This window comes from Vicugna pacos, chromosome 25 (genome assembly GCF_048564905.1).
Source record: "Vicugna pacos chromosome 25, VicPac4, whole genome shotgun sequence".
NCBI lineage: Eukaryota > Metazoa > Chordata > Mammalia > Artiodactyla > Camelidae > Vicugna > Vicugna pacos.
The window spans coordinates 33,766,264-33,787,817 of NC_133011.1; the positions used below are offsets into that span (position 1 = coordinate 33,766,264).

Here is a 21,554-nt window from a genome sequence, read left to right on the forward strand (position 1 = left end):
GACCTCAATTCTCTGATGGATCTAAGAGAAGTTGTTGATTTCCAATTTGTTCAGCTTTTTCTTGTTGTGTGAATGTGACTTCCAAGCTCCTTTTGTGCTGTACTGAAAACTCGGAGTCTGCATTGGTTTATAATTTTAATAACTCCACCAGTTAAGGAAGGCTCATTGCATTATACCCCTATTTATAGATTTGAAAACTGTGGTAGATGAATGATACCTTCCTGGACAATAATAGTAATGACAATGGTCCAAGCTAGGATGGAAATTCAAGTAACTGATAGGAAATTCAGGGATTTTTGTGCTGAAACAAGCTGCCTGTTATCTGCTCACTGAGTGACAGTTTGTAAGATTCAGCTTTTGCATCTGCAAAATATTTAAAACTTTTAAACTCTATCATTTTATATCTAGTCTATACAGTTTGTTTATCTCTTCCGTATCTCATGGTGAGAGAGATGGCTTATTATACTTCAGTTCAATGGTGTTTTCCCCAAATCTTTAGCTTTAATAATGACATTAGGCACCTTATGAATGGAAGTCATTTTGTCTTACGAATGTGGAGGGAAAGGAGATTCAGGGCAGTGGGGTAGGAGCAGGTGCAGAGCCTGGGACTCCGACTCAGCCCACATCTTAAAGGGCCATGATATATGGCACTGCCTGGCCACCCTGGTTTTTCTCTCTTTCTTTTTCATCATTAACCTTGTAAGCAAAAGCCTTCTTATTTTAATCTTCCAGGTTGCAGTAAGTCTTTCCATCTGCAACTGCTTGGTTCCCAGATGGAGGCCAACAGAAGTTCTCTCTGCTGTCAGCCCAGCCACATGATGGCTCTGACAGATCTTTTTCTAAAAACAGAACTTACTGTTTCCAAGGAGCAATGGAAGGGACACTCGAATCAGAATGCCAGTCTCGGGGGTGTGAAGATCACACTCAGATGATCTCACGTGTGGGTGCCAGCTGCAGGGATGTCAGGACGGGCTGAGTTTTGGGTTCCAGAAAAAAACCAGCAGTAGAAGGAAGAGACTTGGACTTGAAGTAAGGGTGTCTGCGTTCGAATCTGGCAGTCTGAGAGCTGTGTGAACTCTTCGCCACTTGCTTATCCCTGAGTTTCAACCCCTTCATCCGCAAAATGGGAATGTAATACCCAAGTCACAAGTCTTTGCCAGGATTTGAAAAGGTGCAGCTATTGTAAATGTCCTCCTCAATGTCTCATACACGTTTCCTTCCCTCCCCCCACTTCCTTCAATTCCCCCTTTCTTTCTTTCTATCTTATTCCTTGATAGACTATTTCTTTCCTCACAGTGATCCTTTCAGGGAGAAGCAAGATTAGACTAGACCAGGGAAGGTCTTAGTACATTGCCTCCCTTGATTAGACGTAGAGTTTGGGACTTAAGGAGAGGAGGGAGAAAGGAGTGTTTGAGGTGGCTCACTGCAGCCAACTCAAGATCAGGATTATTGGCTGGACGGAGGTCAGGAGAGCTGAGTCTGATCATGTCTGAATGGTAAGTACAGATGCTCAGTCTACATCCACGAAAAGGGACAGACTATCCTGACTTCCCACCTGCGATTTGTAAAAATCAAGAAAATTAATTAACATAATGTTTTGTGGAGGGTTGAGAAAGTAGAATACACTATGCACAAATTATGTTTTATAACTAGCATCTATCAGACTACAAGTCCTTGGCCTAGAGTCAGGAAATGTCAGCACAGGGAAATCAGGAAATTCAGTTAATCAGGTACAAACGCAGAAAAACTGAGGCTCAAATGACTTTTACTGAACTGTCACTCAGCACTTTCACATTCCTGATCTTCTCTCAAATGGGCTGACCCAGTATCAAAAGCCCTCAAGTGTCAGGATTTGTCTAGAAATCCAAGTACCACCTTTCCTGAAAAATTTACAATCTTGATTTGTTCAAGACTATTTTGTTTTTACGTGGTTTTGTTATTGTTAAAAATCATGGCTTAAGCATATGTTTAAATGCATCTTCCTATTTTTATCCATTAGTATTTTAGAATGCATTTTGATAATGACTACATTTTAAAAAACATAACAACATTATTATCATATTTAAAAACTAGCAGTATTCTTTACTATCATCAAACATAGAGTCACTTCCAATTGTATGTGCGCACGCGCGCGCGCGTGTGTGTGTGTGTAGAATATAAATACAAGCAATTAACTTGTTTAAATCAGGTTACAAATAATGCCCACTTTTTCAATTGGTTTATCTATCTCTTAAGTCTTACAGGTTTTCCCTCCATCTCCCACCTCCACCTTGGCAAATTATTGCTGAAGGAACCAGATCGTTTATCCTCTGGAAGTTCTCATAGTCTGGATTTTTATGGCCACATCTCCATGATGTCCATTAATATTTTCCTCTGTCTTCTGTGTTTACTGTAAATTACAGCTGGATCTGAAAGCTGGATTGGATTCAGATTTGATGGTTTTGGCAAGACTGCTTCACAGGTGGTGCTGTGTTCTGCTCTCAGTGGACACATAAATGTCCAACGGCCTCCTTTACAATATAAGCAGTCACTAGTGTTCAGTATCTACCTCTGTTACAGCTTGCAAAATGGTGAGATTCTGTCACTTGTTCTTTATGTATTAGCCGAAGTCGTTTTACACAGAGAAACTTCCCCTCATCAACTATTTGGTAACTCATTGATACAGTCAGACGGAAAAGTCAGACTAAGTGCTTGATACTTTCCTTAATCAATTTTCAAACATAATTTAGCTCACTGGTATCTATCCACATGGAACCTATTAGGATTTTTGTTTTATGTCACCATAAACTCCAGGTTTTAAACGTAGTGAATGTCTTATTTCCGCTGATGTTCCTATGGGATGTTGCTCAAATTCCCCACTGGCCAGTGGGAGCCTCTTCAAGTTGGGTCCTATGTCCTTTAGACACTACCCCAGTAACTGGATGACTCCCTTGTCCTTTCATTTAAAATATGCTTAAAGCTCATCTTGAACATTTCCAAGAATCTTAGTTTCCTTTTAACAAGAAATCATATTTGGAAACCACAGTCTGGGCACTAAGAATGCTCATTGCTCCTAGATGGGTATTACTTCTATGTCTTCTCAGAGGACTGGGCTAGGAAAAAATTTTTTAAATAAAATGCATTATAAATACATACTGAAGGGTTTAACTCAGATTCCGGGTTTTGAGGTTTTTGCCTAAACTTCTTAATTTACTTGAGTTCCTCTTTTCCTACATGCCGAGAATCCACATTTTCAATGAGATCAGGAAAGACAATGTTAGAATATCCCATAATTACTCATGTGCTTTATTACACAATGTGCAGACAATCATCCTAGAGTAATAATAACAAAATACCATCAACAGTAATGATTCCTTCTCCTGGACATCAAGCCATAGCAATTTATTATACAGGTGGTCTTACTTGTGATCTCTCTCTCTCTTGCCTGCATTTTCCATTATTCAGCAAAAATTTTATTTTTGCCTATTGGGTATTTCTATACTATTACTTCTATAATAAATTATGTTGCATAGTCAGTGCCCCAAAAGGAGACATACTCCAAAGAGAGAGAGAGAGAGAGAGAGAGAGAGAGAGAGAGAGAGAGAGAGAGAGAGAGAGAGAGATATTAGATAGATTGGTAAAAAAATAAGGAAGAGTTGTCTCTGGCTAGGGGAAACTAACTCTAGACACTGCTACTTACTGGTGGAGCCTTGTTTTAAATTCGAGTTTGCCAACAGTGAGTGTTTCCATACTCTTTACAGTAACACACCACCATCTAAAGTCTCTGAAATATTCCAAAAGCATTCTAAGATATATATATGATATATATTTTTATTTTATGTATTTACATTTACCCTATATATCCTATATATATATAGAGGATATATATATATATGCACACCTAACTCCTGTTTACATAAATAAATGCATGCATGTGTGTGTATGTATATATATATATATATATATATATACACACACACATATATATGAAGAGAGATTTGATTATATTGGTAGACCCATGAAAGAGTTCTATATCAAAACTATTTTCAAAAACAAAAATCTTTCTAAAATTTTTAAATAATCAAGTGTTCATGTATTTCAAGGGAAGTATTAAAAATCTCTTTATATTACCTAAATATTAAAAATAAGGATAGAATAATTTTTCTTAGCGCTATTCACATTCTTTACTCAAGTATATATTTGAATTTAATACAGCATCACTGATATTTTCTGAAGGATGTGTTTTTAAGTCTTACAGTTTTTTCATAAAATCATCCCCAAATCTTTTTCAAAGATGCATTGTATGGGCAATAAATTTGAGATTATGGGTACCTAAAAATTGATTGTTTTGGGGAGACCATTATAATTTTAATTGAGATAATTCTCTCATTATAGGTAAAGAAATACTTCAATAAGTTCAGAGGAAAATCAGTTAAATGAAGAATATTCTCCATTTCATTTTTATACAGAAATATGTTAAAATGTTAGAATAAATATTTTTATCAGTACAGCCAGTTTGCCTCTATGCAGAGTGCTTCTCTACAATATGTATATACATTTATGTAAGACAAACTCTATCAAATAAGTGGATTGTATTTTGACTCTCTTTGAATATTGTGCTAAATTTAGAACTGCAAAATTATAGGCTTTTTTTCAATCTTTTTCCATTTTAGTACAGAATATCAATTTATCCAATTAAAAATAGGAGTCATAGCAAAAGCTTTCCTTCTCTCAAACTGAACAATTCTAATATTATTTGAGAGTTAAATATAGTACACTGAGCTCTAATTATTCTTTTTTTTAGTTCTTCTGTTGTTTTTGTAAGGCTGCATTTTAACATCTTTCTATTTGCAAGCACTGTTTTCAGTAATTGCAATTTGGTTTTAAGCTTCAAGTACTTTAAGTTTTCCAATATTTTGAATAAAGAGTCCCAAGTCATTTTTTTAACAACATGATACCACAATTTAGAGGACTGGAGTATAATTAAAGTTCTAAAGTACTCTAAGACACTTAGGTTTATTTGGAAAGTACTTCTTGAAAGTTTCAAAGGTTTTTAAATTGATCAATTTTGAGTAGCAAAGAAGGAAAGCATATATATATTAAGGTGCGATAATTCTATCTCATTTATTGGAATAACATTTTAAACTATGTAGCACTGCAACCAATCCCAAGTAAAAGAATGTTGGACTAGGAAAAAAACACCCTGATGGCTGGTTCCAGCCAACAACAAGCTGTGTGACTTGGAATAACTCCCTTAACCTTTCTGAGCCCCAGTGTTTTTATTTATTAAAGGGGACTCATAATGTGTGAAATATAAGTGAAAAAAGATAACGTGTTTCAAAGAGTCTTCGAATTGTAGACAGCCTTTGATGAGCAGGGAGGATTTTCTCGCCAACTAAACGTGCATCCCAGGCTCATGTCCCATCCCCGTCTCAGTGCCTGTCCTATCCTTCTGATGACAGACACTCACATGTCTCCAAACATCATCTGTTCTTTCACACGTCGAGGCTGAAACACATGGGAACGTTTCCTTCCTGCTCCTTCTGGGGAGGAAGTGCTAGTGTCAGCCCAACGTGTCCCAGCCCCTGCAGAACTTGTCCATCTAACTGGTCAACATTCGAGACGTTTGCTAAGCCGTGTTCACTAGCAGGTGTCATTACTGCCGTCAGGCATACTCATGCCCACTGGTCTCACAGACCTTGGCAGGCCCTGGGGTCTCAGAGCAGGCTGCTGGGACTATTTTCTCCCTCTTCCAGGTTCCACGTTGTCAGGTGGGTAATCGGATCTGGGTCCACTCAAATACCATCAGTTTCTCTCCACAAATAAGCTGAGCATGCTGGAGCCAAGAATCAGATATGGTGCTGGGACACCTTCCTGTGAAGAATGGTGAAGGAGGACAGAATGAAGAGCCCCGCCATGGCCCTGAGCCTTAGTTGCACACTCCAGTTCAGCCTTTGAGAGTGATCTCTGTATTGGGTGTTGCACACTGTGTAGCTCGTAATAAAATGGTTTTGACTCCTAGACATGTATCTGTCTTGGCAAGGCGAAGGAGACAGGGCAGGATTCAGTCACTCAGGGGCTCTGTGTCTGTAACATCATCACCTGCACCCCTCCCCAAGGCTCAGTCCTTCAATTCTCCTCTAAAAAGCCAAGAAATTTCCCTTGACCCCCTAGTTCAGAATCCCTTGCCCCAGCCAAGTTCTCATAACATTTGCTCCCACTTCCAATGCAACCTACATTTTATTCCCCAGTATGACACTGCTTTGTTTACACAGGTGTGTCCTCTTCTATACTTTAAATTCCCCCAGGGAATTTCTAGTCTATGTGCAGCCTTTCGAGCTCCCAGAACTGTCTAGGAGATAATACGCCCTCAATAAATGCATCAAAGGAACATTAACGTTACTCGAATGCTACCTGTCTTTAGTCCCCAAAGGGGAATATGTATCAGCCCTTTCCCTAGTTTATATCTTGAGAGAAAACTGAAAAAAAGGAGAGAGAGGCTTACTAAAAGCATATCAGAATTCTTGATCTAACTTTAAAAAGCCTGCAGCCATAGTAACATTTCTTTTCCATCTTCCCTGACAATCTTCCATAACTTCTGTGGACTTTATTCAAGCTTTTAAAGGTTATATGCTTCCCCCAGCACCACTTATCTTTCAAGAAGTTCCAGAACATCATGGCAGATTTGCCTGGAGAAAATGCTCCCAACAAACTCCCCTGCCTGGTAAACAGTCTTCAAAGCCTCTGCAGTTAGAGTTCTTTCCCACTGAGCTGAGCAATGAAAGTTCATCTGTGTTAACCTTGGCTGGCCTGGGACCCAAGGCCAACTGAGAGCATTGATTTGGGTGGCCTCTGCTTCCCCGCTTCTCTTGCAGTTTTCAGCACTTTTTTTTTTTCTGTCAAGGAATAGTTAATAGCGTCAGCACTGTGCTCAGAAGTTTACGTGCTATAAAACACGTGGTCTTCATAGCCACCCTCTGAAGCAGCAGGTTGTTATAACCCACATGGGGACACCGAGGCATTGATCTCGGACAGGGCTTGCCCCAGGCCACCCAGCTCTAAGGGACAGGGCTGGGCTCCAACCACCAGGCCCCTCTGTCTCTCAATCAGGAAAACATGAGCTCTATCATCAGTCAAAAAGGATCCCAAGTATGTGACCTGAGTAAATCTTTTAGCTTTCAGAATGTCACAAACTCAGGCGTGCATGCGAGAAATGTGACCTTAATTTTTTTTTCAATCTCTTGAATACTTATTTCGTTGTGTACAGTTTGGTAAGTTTTGATCAATAGGCACCCATGTAATGCACACCCTTCTCAAGATACAGAATCCATCTATCACCCTTAGAAAGTTCTTTGAACACTTTCCCAGTCAACCTCCACGCCGCTAATAAACCATTATTCCATTTTCTTTTACCACAGGTCAATTGTTTAATTTGTTATCTTGTGCTTAACCTAATTATTTCAAACTCTTATTCTACGTAGTATCAGAAACTTAATCTCAGCCAGTGCGGGGCTGTCCCCACTCTATCACCCCCGAATTTTACATAACATTTAGATGTGAAGTTATGCTACGTTATCTCTCATGGCCTCTTGTCCATGCTGGTCTCTGCTGGGAGGTCCCTGGCCCTGCCTGGTCCCTGGTGGGGCCCACAGAGGACGCCACACTTTTTTCTCCAGCATCAATCAGCCTGGACCCTCTCTCTCAACTACACCAAGGCCCCTCTGAGGACAAAGGAATAGCTAAGCCCTTCAGCCACAGCCCTGTGTGTGCAACACAGCTGAGTGGAAGATTCTTCAAGATGCTTGCATGGCCCTCTCTGCCCAGACCAGCCCGAAGTCATATCTCTGGCCTGCCGTCACCTCCCCAGACATACCTGTGAAAAGCTACCTCAACGCTGGCATCTCACAGCAGAGGGTGATTCCTGCCATCACCCTTCTTGTTTCCTCTGCAGGGGCAGTAGTAGCCAACCTCTGTATCTACACGTGCTGTAGAGCCAAGGGTCACTCGTCCTCAGGGAGCCCAGCACTCATTCTCTCCTTACTCCCTTTAACATCCTCCCTAAATTCTGAGGAATCTTTTGGAGTCTCAGGTCAGACACATCACATACCTCGTGCTTTTTTGCTCTTCCTCCCGAGCCGGTCCTTTTCCTGAGGCAGCAAACAGGCAAGATCTCTTTGCAGGAAGGAGGAAGGGTCTCAGCGCAGCAGGCAATCTGAGGAGAAGAACCACATTCGTTAACTTACTGAAATACTGTCCCAGCACAGAAAAAAAAAATGATAGCGTAAGGGGACCATAGAGTCACTGCATTAATGAGCTGATCCCTCAAAACGTGCACATCGTTAGCACTTAATCCACTGTCATCATTGTACACTGTCTAGATGTGGAATGTATCATCAGATCAGCCTGAACCAGACGCTTCGCCTCGTTGCTATCTGTAGATGGGTCTGACATGGGCTGTCGGTGACACCCAGAAGGACAGTATGAAACCCTGGGCCAAAAGGACATTTGGAAAGCCCTGAGCAACTGAGCTGGAGAGAGCGAGTGAGACGCGGCAGTGACGTCTGCAGAGTGGCTCAGATCACTGCTGGTAGCTGGAGCCCAAATCCGTGAAAACAGAGAAGCACACATTAAGCAGGGGAGTGATAGCTGTATTCAGTTCCCTGCACAGAGTTGCACCAGGATCCTTTTGAAGGCTTAATAGCAATTGTGCTATGGACTTAGCCCCCAGGACAGGCCAGGTGCTATGATGGAGGGACCCAGGGCTAGACAGGTCTGCGTTTGAGCTCTTTGGAATCAGCCTAGTGTCCTTAAGAGGCTGGCTCCAAAGTCAGACTCCCTGGCCCTGCCACAGGTGTGTTGTGACCTTGGGCAACTCACTTCATCTCTTTTTTCCCTCCATTTCCTATTCAATAAAATGGGGGGAAATGCTGTGGTGGGGGGATGTAGAAAAGCCTTTCTCTTAGCCTCTGGCTTTCAGGAGGAAAGACTGACCTAAAAGCTCCTGGTGTCTTGCCCCCTCCTCCCTCCTTCCCATCAGAGGTGGAGTCAGTTACCTGGCTGATGAACCACAGCCACTGTTACACATAATTGGTTTGAGTGGAGCTAACTTGTCAAAATTCCTAAGTACGAGGGTTTCCATCTCTTGTTGTTTCTTTCCTCACCAGGAGAAGTAAAGGGATGTCAACATCCACGTGTCCACTCTGCAGATGGCAAATTTGTGCTGAGCAGCTTTTCTAAGGACCACTGTGGAGGCAAGAGCATTAGAAGGCTCAGTGTCGCCACTCATCTGAGTCTTGTTCTCTCACTGAGTTTTCATGAATATTTTAGCTGATCCATTACTTCCATCTGCCTCACTGCTTTGTACTGTTGGTCCCCTCAAGCTCCAGCAATAAAGGCTGCTCCCTTACCCAATCCTGGTGATGATTACTAAGATAATAAAGATGTAAAGTGTCTGGAACATATTACATGCTCAGTAAATGTTTGCTATTGTAATCATTAATAGATATTTCACTTGTAAAACTCACATAAGTTCTCATTTTCTGTTTCCTTGTCTTTAAAATGCCATTAATAATTGAAGAGGTTAAATAAGAAAACGGATATAAATCACTTAGCACATAGGTGGCACTCAGTAAACATTATCTCCCTTATTTCAGTTTAAATGTGTTGTTTTTTCTTTTTTAACATCTTTCTTGTGGTAGGGTTCCTGCACAGTAAACTACACATATTTCAGATGTACACTTTGATGAATTTTGATGGATGTATACACCAGCGAAACCACCACCACAATCAAGACAGCTGACATTGCCATCACTCCCCAAGAGGTGCAATTTTCAAATTCCCAAAAAATGTGTTATTCTTAGAAAGGCATGTTGACTTGGTGCCATGGTGTGCCAGTAGACAACAGAAGAATGTTTTACAAATACTCTGCCACCAGATGGGTCTCCCAAATTGTATGTAACATATGTCCTCGTCTGAGATAAATGACACACTGCATACCCCTCTCTCAAGTCCCTTACCCATGTTGTCCCCTCTACAAAGATTTCTGTAGATGACTTAATGTCCTATAAAACCATATTCTCCCCTATCTTACCCTATGCATAACAGATATCTGTTTGTATATTTAATCTCAGAAATGGAGTGGCATTTGAAGACCAGAACTCCAAGCTCCCAAACTGAGCCTACCACTTCCAGACCCGTGACCGATGTCTCGGCTGTTTCATGTGTTTTATGTGTAAGATGGTTATGGATGCTGAGCTGCTGAGAAGCATGCAAGGGAGCACACGTGAAGGTACTTCAAACGCAAGAACGTGCTGTAAAAACAGTGTCGTGTCACGAGTGAACCTAGCTTAATGAGAAGTGGGTTGCCACGTTGTCTGTGGGCACTCTGGTTTAAAATAACTCAAATCTCTAGAAAATTGATGCCATCTGTGCCTGTTTCAAAATATGCAACCAACTGTCTTCTCCTAGTAAAGTCAATTTGCAAGACGTCGGGAGCTTAAAGTGACTCCATTTATGGAGTTTGTGGGGCTCTGAAGATATTGTTGCCATTATTATTACCCTTTAGCAGGCCTAGGCAGTATGCCAGGGCAGAAGAAAGGGAAGAGCTACTTAAGACACAAACTGACTACAGTGAGTAGCAGCTCAGGAGAGCGGCATAGTACATCTTGAGAGTGGAAGGTGCAACTGTTTACGAAAACATCTTGATGTTTTGGTGGAGGAAGTGAAGTGCCTGAGGCTGAACTCAAATGAGAAAGAAGGACGCAAAGAGAGAAGGAAAGGACTTGGCTCTGAATCCTAATGGGAAGGAGTTTTGAGTCTGGGAAATTAAGAAATGGAGAGAGATGACAGAGTTGTTAAGGAGGGGAGAGAAAGGGAGAGAAACAGAGAGACGAGTGTGGCAGACTCAGAGACCATAACAGCAGGGCATCCGGAAGGGGTCAAAGAGAAGCCTGCTGCTGGGGACTGGCGAGCAGGGATTCTTACCGCCCAAAGCGACGCCGTTACTTCGCCGTGCCCCTCAAGGATAACCTGCATCTCCAAAGCCTGCTTTAAAGTCTATCTTAACTAGTAGCTTCCTAAAAGTGGTGCATTGGGGAAATTAAAACAGAGAAAGAGAGACTCAAGATCAGAATCCAACATGGGCTGGTGATGCCGAAAGGAGGATTTACTCCAGGACACAAGTCTGTGAACAGGGCCATCCACAGCCCTGGAAATGAGAGAGGTGAGCGTGAGTTATGTTACCCCCGTACATCCCCAGCCAAATGCATCTCAGAAATTAGAGGGAAGGGACAAACGACATGATGTTTGTAGTTTGTCCCTTCCCTATAATTGTATAGGGGAGGCAGATAATTGTATTTAAATCTTAAAGGCAAGAGCGTCCCCCAAATATGGATAACTTAAACCTCTGGGAGGCAGATATCTGGTCTACCTTGAGTTGATCTCTATTCTTTCTCAAATTTGAACTGAGAAGGAAGCCCAGAGATCATCAGATGCAACCACCTCATCCTGGTAATGAGCAAAAGGAGAGCCAGAGATACGGGCACCTTGAATTGTTCCTTAGCTTACTGAGCAAGGTACATTTGATGAGGTGCAGTAAAGAGGTCTTGTTAGTTCTGTTCGTTGTTTTAGAGCTGCCTCACTCTGTCCTGCTGGATTCCCTCATCCTCCCTTGAACAGCTTCTCGAGCATATACTAAGGATTTTTAGTTATTTTCATCTATAACAACAGTTCCATTTTCAGATACAGGGAAAACTAAACTTACTACATCAACCCTTTAATCTTGGCATCCTTTTAAAGCTCTTTCTACTCCTCAGCTCCAGAACCAATGGGGGGGGCAGGTGGGGAGCAGAGGTAAGAGGTACGGTTGGTTCTACCCACCTCCCTAATCCAACTCTTCCTCCAGTTCATCTGTGCTTCTGGACTCCCCCAGTGTCCAACAGGAATGACAGGTAAGAGGAAAGAGACAAAAAGTATTTTTATGCAGCTTGAGTGTGCAAGGCCCTCTTGGTTGTTAAATGTTCTGTGATGGCAGATATTCTAATGTAAGCTCGCCCTTGTGGGAGGCCTTTGTGGGGTTTTCGGCATCTCCAGCTCACACCACAGGGCAAGCCTATAATTTCACTAAGCATCAAGCCAATCCGTGCCTTTGCAGGCTGCTCCAAATTGCTAAGTATTCCTTGTAATTAGCTTAGGTTGGGGGACCCCATTCGCCTCCTCTTTTGTGGGGAGAGAACAGCTGCAGAGCCCTCTACTTTTCAAATTGCCTTCAAAGGCGCCTCCTTAATGGCCCTCCAGCCTTTTCTCCCTGAAGGGTGATGCTCACTGGGTCTGTGCGTGTACTTCACAGTGAAATGAGTCCTTAGACTGCATGGGACACTTGCCACCCATGTGACCTTGGCCAATTTACTTAACCTCTCAATCTGCCTAGATTCCTTGCTGGTAAAATGGGGATTATGACAGTAACATTTACTTCAGTTTTGTAAGGGTTAAATGAATAAACATACGTAAAGCGCTAACAGTAGTGTCTGGCCCCTAATTGTGAATGTCAGCTATTACTTTTGTTACTGTCCTCAGCCAAAACTCTGAAGCACTGGAAAATAATCCATTTAATATCTGCATCACTCAGATCCCTCCTGGTTCAATCATCTCATCCTCTGTTGAGGAAGCAGAGACCCAGAGGCGCTGGGAAAGACAGCCAGCCTTCACTGATGTTTTCCCTGTTTTAGTGTCCACAACACTCATTACCTGAATTATATATTTTGGAACATAATTGCATTTAGTTTGGCATTTGATTACAGAGTGTCTAATCCTTTTCTCTATAATGGGATACTGAATAAGACTTTCCTTATTTTCTAAGAATTAAGGCTTAGAGCTGAGAACAAGGAAGCCCTAATTACCCCACGTTCAAAAAAGGACTGTAAACAATTAGGCTGGACTTCTCTCCCAGACTTGCTAAGAGGTTTAAAACATGCCTAATAACAGCCTTCAAGCATCCCACTCTCCTCCCCATGCTACAAAGGGGAGGGAAAAAGAAAGGAAGAGAGAAAGGGCAAGAGCAATTGTCCCTGCTTGTATGTGTGCCAGATAAAAATACACGACACACAGCTAAATTTGAATTTCAGATAAACAAGAATGTTTTTACTATAAGCATAGCCCAAAGAGTACATGGGACATACCCATACTAAAAAAATTATTAGTTGTTATCTGAAATTCCAGCTTACCTGGGTGTCATGTATTTTCATTTGCTAAGCCTGGCAACCCTATAGTGTTTTTTGTAAGAGTGGACTCTGTCCCCTCTGAGATGGCAATAGTAGGGCTGAACACCCCACAGGACATCGTACACACTCCTCCTCAGAAGCTCCCATCTCGGGAAATTGCTAAGAGCAGGTCAAGAGACAGACCAGGGATGTCTCTTCACAACTAAAGTGTCATCAGTCGCAAAATAGAATCCCTGCCTCCTCCAGCCCCTAAGAAGCTGGACCTAGTTAAGGAGAGGAAAGGAAGTGTTTTCTCATCTTAGGACAGGGCAGAGTATGATCTCCCATTTCTCTCTCTCTCTCTCTCTCTCTCTCTCTCTCTCTCTCTCTCTGTCACACACACGCACACACTCACACACACACACTTCATGGTACCACAGTGACAGAAGAAATGAAAATGCAGATCACACATCCCTCCCTGTTTCACATCTTTCAATACCAAGACTGAAAATGTATTTCAGATTGAAGTTTTAATCTGGAGCCTACTTTTAATCATCAAAAAAGTCCAGAACTTTTGCTTCTGCAAAGATGAAGTAGATGGACTTTATCCTATTCCACCCACTAAATACAACAAAGAACACTGGACATTGTATATAAAACAAACGAAAGAAAACTGAAAGACGGAAAGAAGAAGACAGACAAATGGACAAGCTAGGAACCTGAGGACCCAAGAGTGACCCAATGATGGGCTCCCTGTCCTATTGCTTATTTGGGGGGGGGTCTTTTTCCCCTCATATATCCCAGACTGGATACTTGAGAAGCCAGCAATCCAAAAATGTCAACAGGCACAAGCAAAGAGTAAATAAAAAGCCCCATGAAAAACCTGCTCTTTCTAGCTAGATGATTCAAAAGGGGGTAGCCTAGCAAGATTGAAAATTATGCGACAGTAATTTCTCTGCTCCAGCCAAACACTCCACTTTCAACCCCTCCAACAAAAGTCACGTGGGGAGCATGGATGTCACCCTTGCCAGGTTGGAACAAGGCACCCAGCTCCCTTGCTGGAGTAGACTCAGCCAGCTGACTGGGGAGCCAAGACTTTCATCACTACTCAACAGCAAGGAGGCCTCTCTCCAAGTCCCCTTCCCTTCCCTCCTCTGAGGTGGCAGTGGGGACCACATGGGAGGCAGGACTTCCACTCTACTTGGCAGTAACAGGAAGTTCCTCCCTCTCTCCACCAGGGTGGTGTTAGAGAAGATCTAGTGAAGAGTCAGGACTTCCATACCATTGCTCATTGGTACTGAGGCATTCCACCCACAGGGTCAGGGAGGGTCCTGCGGGGAGCAGTAATGAGGAATCCTTCACCCTCCCAGATGGAGTAGTATCAGTAGAGGACAGGGCAGACCCAGAGCTCCCACACACACCCAGCAGTAGTAAGGAACCTCTTACTTGACCACAAAAGCCAATGGATGCTAAAAGAAGAAACTGCAATTCCGCCTTAGCTGGCATTAATTAGGTGGTTCCCATCGGACTAGTTTCAGAGGGTGCTTGCTACAGTAGAAGAAATAAGTAGCAACCTTGTAAGACTCTTCTAACATAACAACCAAAATGCCCTGGTTTCAAATGAAAATGATTCATCATACCAAGAACCAGGGAGATCTCAAAATGAGTCCAACAACAACAACAAGCACCAATAGATACCAACACCAAGATGACAATGATGTTAAAATTATATGCCAAGAATATGATAGCAATCATTATAAAAGTGCTTTAATGAGCAATTGCGAACACACTTGAAACAAATGTTAAAATGGCATGATTTAGCAAAGAAATAGAAAGAGCCTCAGCAAATAAATTGAACATATAAAGAGGAACCAAACAGAAATTTTAGAGCTAAAAAATAAAAAGTGGCTAAAGGAAGTTCTCTAAACAGACAGGAAATGATAAAAGAAGGAATCTTGGAATATCTGGAAGAAGGAAGTAACACAGAAAGAGCAAAAATAAGAGCAAATATAGTAGATTGTCTTTCTCCTCTTGAGTTTTCTAAATTATAGTTGGTGGCTCAAGCAAAAATTGTAACACTGCCTGATGCAGTTCTCAATGTGTATAAAAGAAATATCTAAGATAATTATATTAAAAATGAAGGAGCATAGAAGTGTTAAATCTATAGATTGTGATAAATTATGTATATGCAGTGAAATATCTAGACACCAACTAAAATAGCTATACAAAGATATAGACTCAAAAGTACTATTAATTAAAATAGAATTTGAAAAAAATGTCCAAGCAAACCATAGATAGGCAAGAAAAATAAAAAAGAAAATAGGAAAGCAAAAAAACAGAGAAAACAAACAGAAAACAAAAAATATGCAAACTTGAACCTTAACATATTAATTACATTAAATACAAAGTATCTAAATATGTCCATTAAAACACAGAGATTAAGAGAGTGTATTAAAACAGAAATATGACCCAACTATATGCTGTCTACATCAAAAAATCATTTTAAATATAATAATTTACATGGGTTGAAAGTAAAAGAATAAGAAAAGATATACCATGGAAACAGTAACCAAAAAAAAGCAGAAGTGGCTATATTAATATTACATAAAGCCAAGTAAACTACCAAAGATGGAGAGAGGCATTAGATAATGATAAAAAAAAAGTCAATCCACCAAGAAAACATAGAAATCCTAAGTGAGTATGCACCAAACAATAGAGTTGAAAAATACGTGAAGCAAAAACTGATACAACTGAAAGGAGAAACAGACAAATGCAAAATTATATTGGACCTACTTGGATAATATGGGTTAATTTCCTTACTTTAAGGTCAGATGTTTAGCAATTTTAATTCCATCTGCCTTAATTCCCTCTGCCATGTGAACTAACATTCACAATTCTTAGAATTAGGACATGGGTATCTTTAGGAGGGGGCTTCAATCTACCTACCACACATTTCTAATTATTTTGCCTTTCCATATAAATATTAAAATAATCACATATATACATATATTACCAAGTGTTTCAAGAAGAATTAACACCAATTCTATACAATCCCTTCCTTAAAAATAGAAGAGGGAGGCAGAGAGATGAAGTTTGAGAAGGATTCAGACTGATGTTTCTGGTTTTGTAGATGGAGAAATGGTATTGTGAGCCGAAGTATGTGGGTAACCTCTAAAATCTGGAAAAGGCAAAGAAATGGATTCTCCCTTAGGGCTTCCATTAGGAACATAGCCCTGTTGACACCTAAATTTTAGCCCAGTATGATCTGTTTTTAATTTCTAACCACCAGTACTTTAAGATAATAAATTTATATTGTTTAAGCTACTATATTTATAGCAATTTTTATAGCAGCCATGGAGAACCAATACAAATAGCTAGAATACTTTTTTTAAAAAAGAAGAAAGTGAAAGGAATCAATCTATCCAATATCAAGACTTATGTAGCTACAGTAATCAAGACTGTTACAGAATTGTCAAGAGACAAACAGATCAGTGGAACAGAACAGAAAACCCAGAAACAGCTTCACATAGTATGGCTAATTGATTCTGACAAACGTGCAGAGGCAATTCAATGGAGGAAGATAGTCTTATCAACAAATGGTATGGGAGCAATTGGAAATCCAAAGTCATAGGTAAATAGAGCAATAGAGAGATAAAGAGATAGAAAGATAAGAGAGGTAGATGGATGGATGGATTGATAGATAGTTAAACCTCCACCAAAACCTCACATTTTGTACAAAAGTTAACTCAAGTGTACCATAAACTTAAATACAAAACATAAAACTAAAACAAAAAAAGTTGTAGAAGATAACATAGGAGCAAATTTTTATGACCCAGGATTATTCGAAGCGTTCTTAAACACAGCACCAACAGCATGATAATAAAATTTTTAAAAAGATAAATTAAACTCTATTAAAATGAAAACCTTTTTCTCTTAGAAAGTCCCTGTTAAGAAGATAAAAAGACAATCTACAGACTGAGAAAATGTGTAAGCCACATATCTGATGAGTGAATAGTATCTAGGATATATTTTTTTGTTAACTCTCAAAACTCAACACTAAAAAATAAGCAATTTAACTAGAGCATGAACAAAAATCATGAACAGACACATCACCAAAGAGGATATAGAGTGGCAAAGAAGCACATGAAAAGATGTTCAACATAAGAAAAATGCAAATCAAAGCCATGAGATATAATATAACTATCAGAACAGCTAAAACTAACAAATAGTGACAATACTAAATACTGGGGAGCATGCAGACAAATTTGATTTTTCATACAGGGGTATAAAAAATGGCATAGCCACTCTGGAGAATAATTTGGCAGTTTCTTAAAAAAACTAAACACAGGCTTATGATACAACCCAGCAAATGCACTTCTGGACATTAATCCCATAGAAATAAATCTTATGTCTGCAGAAATACGTATACACCAATGTTCATGGAAGATTTATTCTCCATAGCCAAAAACTGGAAACAACCAAAATGTCCCTCAGTAGGTGAATGTTTAAACAAATTTCTCACTACTCTAGTGCTCCATGAGAGAAGGGATCATGTCTAATGTTTCCTGTTATTTCCTAGGTTCTGCCTGACATGTAGTGGTATTCAATGACTATGTGCATATCCATCCTTTCTCTCCCCAGCAACATTATGAATATTTAGACGGAAGAACTCACATGTTTGTATCCTTCACCACAGTACCTACTACAATCTTTCATAAAGGGTTTGTTTGATGTTAACCTCTAAGTTTAAATGAATTCCTAGGATTAGCTCTCGTGACAGATGCTGCATAAGACAGTGGAAATTTTGAAGAAGCATGGAATGGAATGAAGATGAGTTAAGGGAAAAAAAAGAAAAAAAATATAGGAAATGCCAAAGTCAGGGATTTATAGAAAGTGGTTGGGAATGTCAACGAGGAGCATGAAAATGACTTCTGTAATAGCCTTCCTGTGTCAGCGATCAATACATGACTATCATTTGTCTTATCTCCACCACCCAGACCCCATTCATGTCTTCATTTTTCTCCAGCATTTGGAAAACACTTATTTATTTAATAAATATATATTGCAGACCTATGCTAGGCTCTAAGGACCCAGAGTTGAATATATTAGACACTGCAGTTCTCAGCTGGGCATAGAAGAGCAAAATTGAATCATTCATGAAACTTTGATTCCAACCACTTCCCTCCTATTCCTCCTACAGAACCCAGCCACAGATTTTTACATACCTTCCCACAGGAAAAGGGTCCATCCCCATAACAATCACCAGGTACTGATAGAGTTTTATTCTCTTCCTCAGATATGTTTCAGGAGAGAAGCAATGGTTGGGGGACTTCTGATTTACATAAGTGTCATGAGATGATAAAGGATGTCTCAGTTTGACCGACACTTAACTGAGAATCTACTGTGCTATAAGTTAGCACTCAGGGTTCAAAGACAGATTCTGTCCGTGAGGAGATTAGCGTTAACTAAGGCAGGCAAACATGTAAACGAAAGGATTAGAACAATGACAAAGCAAAATATAACAAAGTAGGTTTGCAGGGACCATTTGTATGAATATACTTGCTTTTGTTGGGCTGGGTGGGGTTTAATTGGAAAATCGCCCAGCTTAAATGCTTCTTAAAATATTAGAAACCATTTCCCAGTCCTCCCATTTTTCTGAGCCTGTTGTCACTGCCTTCATTGAATTTTTAATATCTGGTACTTGCATATAACACAGGTACTGATCAGCAGGTGTCACCATGAATAACCAAAAATAAAGGTAAAAGCTAATTATTTCCCAGCACAGATATATGCAACACACACATGAGATAAGATCACCCTGAAAAACTGCATCATCATAATAACAGATAAAATTTGTTGAGTCCTTACTGTGTGCCAGGTGTTGTACAAAGCATTTTACAGCCATTATCGTATCTAATTCTCACAACACTACTATAAAGTAATTATTACCCCTGCTTAATGGGCAGGAAATGAAAGCTCAGAGAGACCACACAGATTTCTCAGTACTACAGGTTGTAAATAGGAGAATCAGGATTCCAACCCAGTCTATAGTCATTGTTTGATGGGGTCAAAAAATAACACCCTTCAAGTTCAAAGCAACTGACAGACAGTCACAGGGAGTCAGATAGGTGCCACAATGCCAACGTTATTACCAGTGAAAATCAGGAAGGGGCACATAGCTAAGCTGCGTGAACGAACAAGCTTAGTGATACTCCTCTGAATTGAAGCTGCCCTCCCTCCAAAATGCAGGCCCTTACTGCCCAATGAACTTTACCAAAGGACTCACATCAGAATGCTTTCTCTCTGCAGGTGTACCCCAAAGAAAAGAGAGAAAAAGCCAGGGACCCTCCAGCCCAGCGTTCAATGTGTAAGGGGCCAGTGAGATCAGTGGTACTGGATTCGGGAAGTCTTTAAAAGCAAAAATAAGGAGAGAGAAACAAATGATCCACTCTAGCATGCCCTGGGGCTGGACTAATCCATTGGGTTTGATTTTTTTAATCTAACATCCACCAGGAGTGAAGCTATGTCATTTAGGGGAGGACCTCAGCTCCAATATCAGACGTTGTTCCATTGAGTGTCACCCTGGAACTAAAAATAGATGGCTTGGATTTTGCCCCTAGAAGGTTCTGAAATAGTCCAACAATCAAATCATTACATGAACTCCAAAAAACTCTTCATATGTAAACTGAAAATATACTTTTAATTCTTAATTCTTCTTCTCACTTCCAATTACGTTCAGGAAAATTGTCTAATATAGCTCACTGGAGGTTCTGTGATAAGTTTAAGACTTTTAAGGAAGATACTCTGATAACTTAAAACGAATCACATAGAAACAAAGTTGAATAAAAACCCCTCCAACATCATGTACACAGAAAAAAATGAAACTCCCAAGACAAAATCCTTTTGCAACATAAACCTGAAAGAATTTAAGGTCTAAAGGAATTAAAGTCAAACTATCTTGCCATTGTTAGCTGAAAGTCTGTAGACCATGACAACACTCTCCATTAGATTCAAGCTCCCCGTTTATAATACACAGTTGTTACTTGGAAATGGCTGCCAACTACGTTGCCCAGGCTCCCTTTCATCTAAGTGTGGCCAAATAATTGAGTCTGGCCAATGAAACGGGAACAGAAGTCATACATGCCCCCCACTTCCAGGCCATGCGCATAAAAGCCGGAACACCATCTTTCATTGTCTCCCACCTCTCCCCTCTGCCCGCTGGGTATCAACACCAAAGATGACCCAGAGGCCGTCCACCCACATCACCAACACCTCCATCAACCTGGCCCCCACATGACTGCACGGAGCAGACCTTCTACATCACCACCACACATGGTATTTCATGCGAAAAGTCTAGGGTGGGCTTGTTACAACAACATTAATGTAATCAAGAGAAAGTAAAAATAAGCTAAAATCTAAAACTCAGCATCCCTCATTTCTGTTTTCTCATGCTCAGTCACAGCCTAGATGTCCATTCAGGTAGACCTGAGGCTCTTTCACCATTTTGGTCTGGGTTGCTCATTCATAGATCTGCTCCTTCAAGACCACATCAAACAAATCTCTCTTGAGCTTCATTAATCAAGAGTTCAAACTGTTAACAGGATATGTAAGATTACCAGTCTCGCCCTACACCCATGACATTAAGAAAACAAGCAAATCCTCAGTTCTAGGACAGTTGTGCTGAGGAAAAAGGATGTTCCCAGAACCTAAGAGGCATAGCCACCAAAGATGAAACACAGAGAAGGAAAGTGGGGAGCAATGGGGATTTTTTTTTAATTCATCCTGGCCAAGTTACTGCTCAGTCTAATCATGGTTGTCCAAGGACCACGACCAGTAAAACTAAACACAATTGGAGTGATATCCCGGAGAGGAGATGATAGAACCATGTTACGGCGCCACCCGCCATGTCAGGGAGAGTCACCTGTACTCATTTTCTTGCTCATCTTCCTGAGAGAAGCATCTGAGAGACCCCAGCTTATTTAGCAAAGTTGCAAATTTAACAATGGTGGCATCGCTGGTCATCAGATTTTATTCCAGGTGCCTTTCCTTCCTATCGTGCACCTTCAAAAAATCTCAATTTCTGTTTCCCCTCTGACTTTAAGTCTCTGACACCCCTAGTTTAGAACTGAATAAGCACCCCAACTTATCATTATAAAATCACCTTCACAATCTCTTATGACCAGCCTTTTGCTCCTGTGTCCCAGTGGATAGTGACTCTGCTTCCTGCTCTGAATTACTTAAATCTGAGATACCAACTTCCTAGGGTATTTTTTTCCCTCTAGTTCCCAAGTTTGTTCCCACTGGCAACTCATCTTCAATAGATCTCTGAACAGAAGCTGCTGTAGATGTTACTAAGGCCCATGCCCCTGAGGGTATAGG

General features: G+C 40.6%; 1 long non-coding RNA gene across 8 annotated transcripts in view; it reads right to left on the reverse strand.

Annotated features, from left to right (window-relative positions):
* LOC140689317 (uncharacterized) overlaps positions 1 to 21,554 on the reverse strand; it is an 86,279-nt gene that overhangs the window by 19,373 nt on the left and 45,352 nt on the right. For 4 of the 8 annotated variants that reach the window (XR_012064233.1, XR_012064231.1, XR_012064230.1 and 1 more), the window contains 3 exons: positions 9,033 to 9,222; positions 8,087 to 8,191; positions 6,572 to 6,875 (listed from right to left, as the gene is read on the reverse strand). This is a non-coding gene — a long non-coding RNA (uncharacterized lncRNA). Of the gene's footprint in view, positions 1 to 5,078; positions 5,854 to 6,571; positions 6,876 to 8,086; positions 8,192 to 9,032; positions 9,223 to 21,554 lie in introns of those variants that run through there. The other 4 variants (XR_012064235.1, XR_012064234.1, XR_012064232.1 and 1 more) reach the window with 3 other exon arrangements.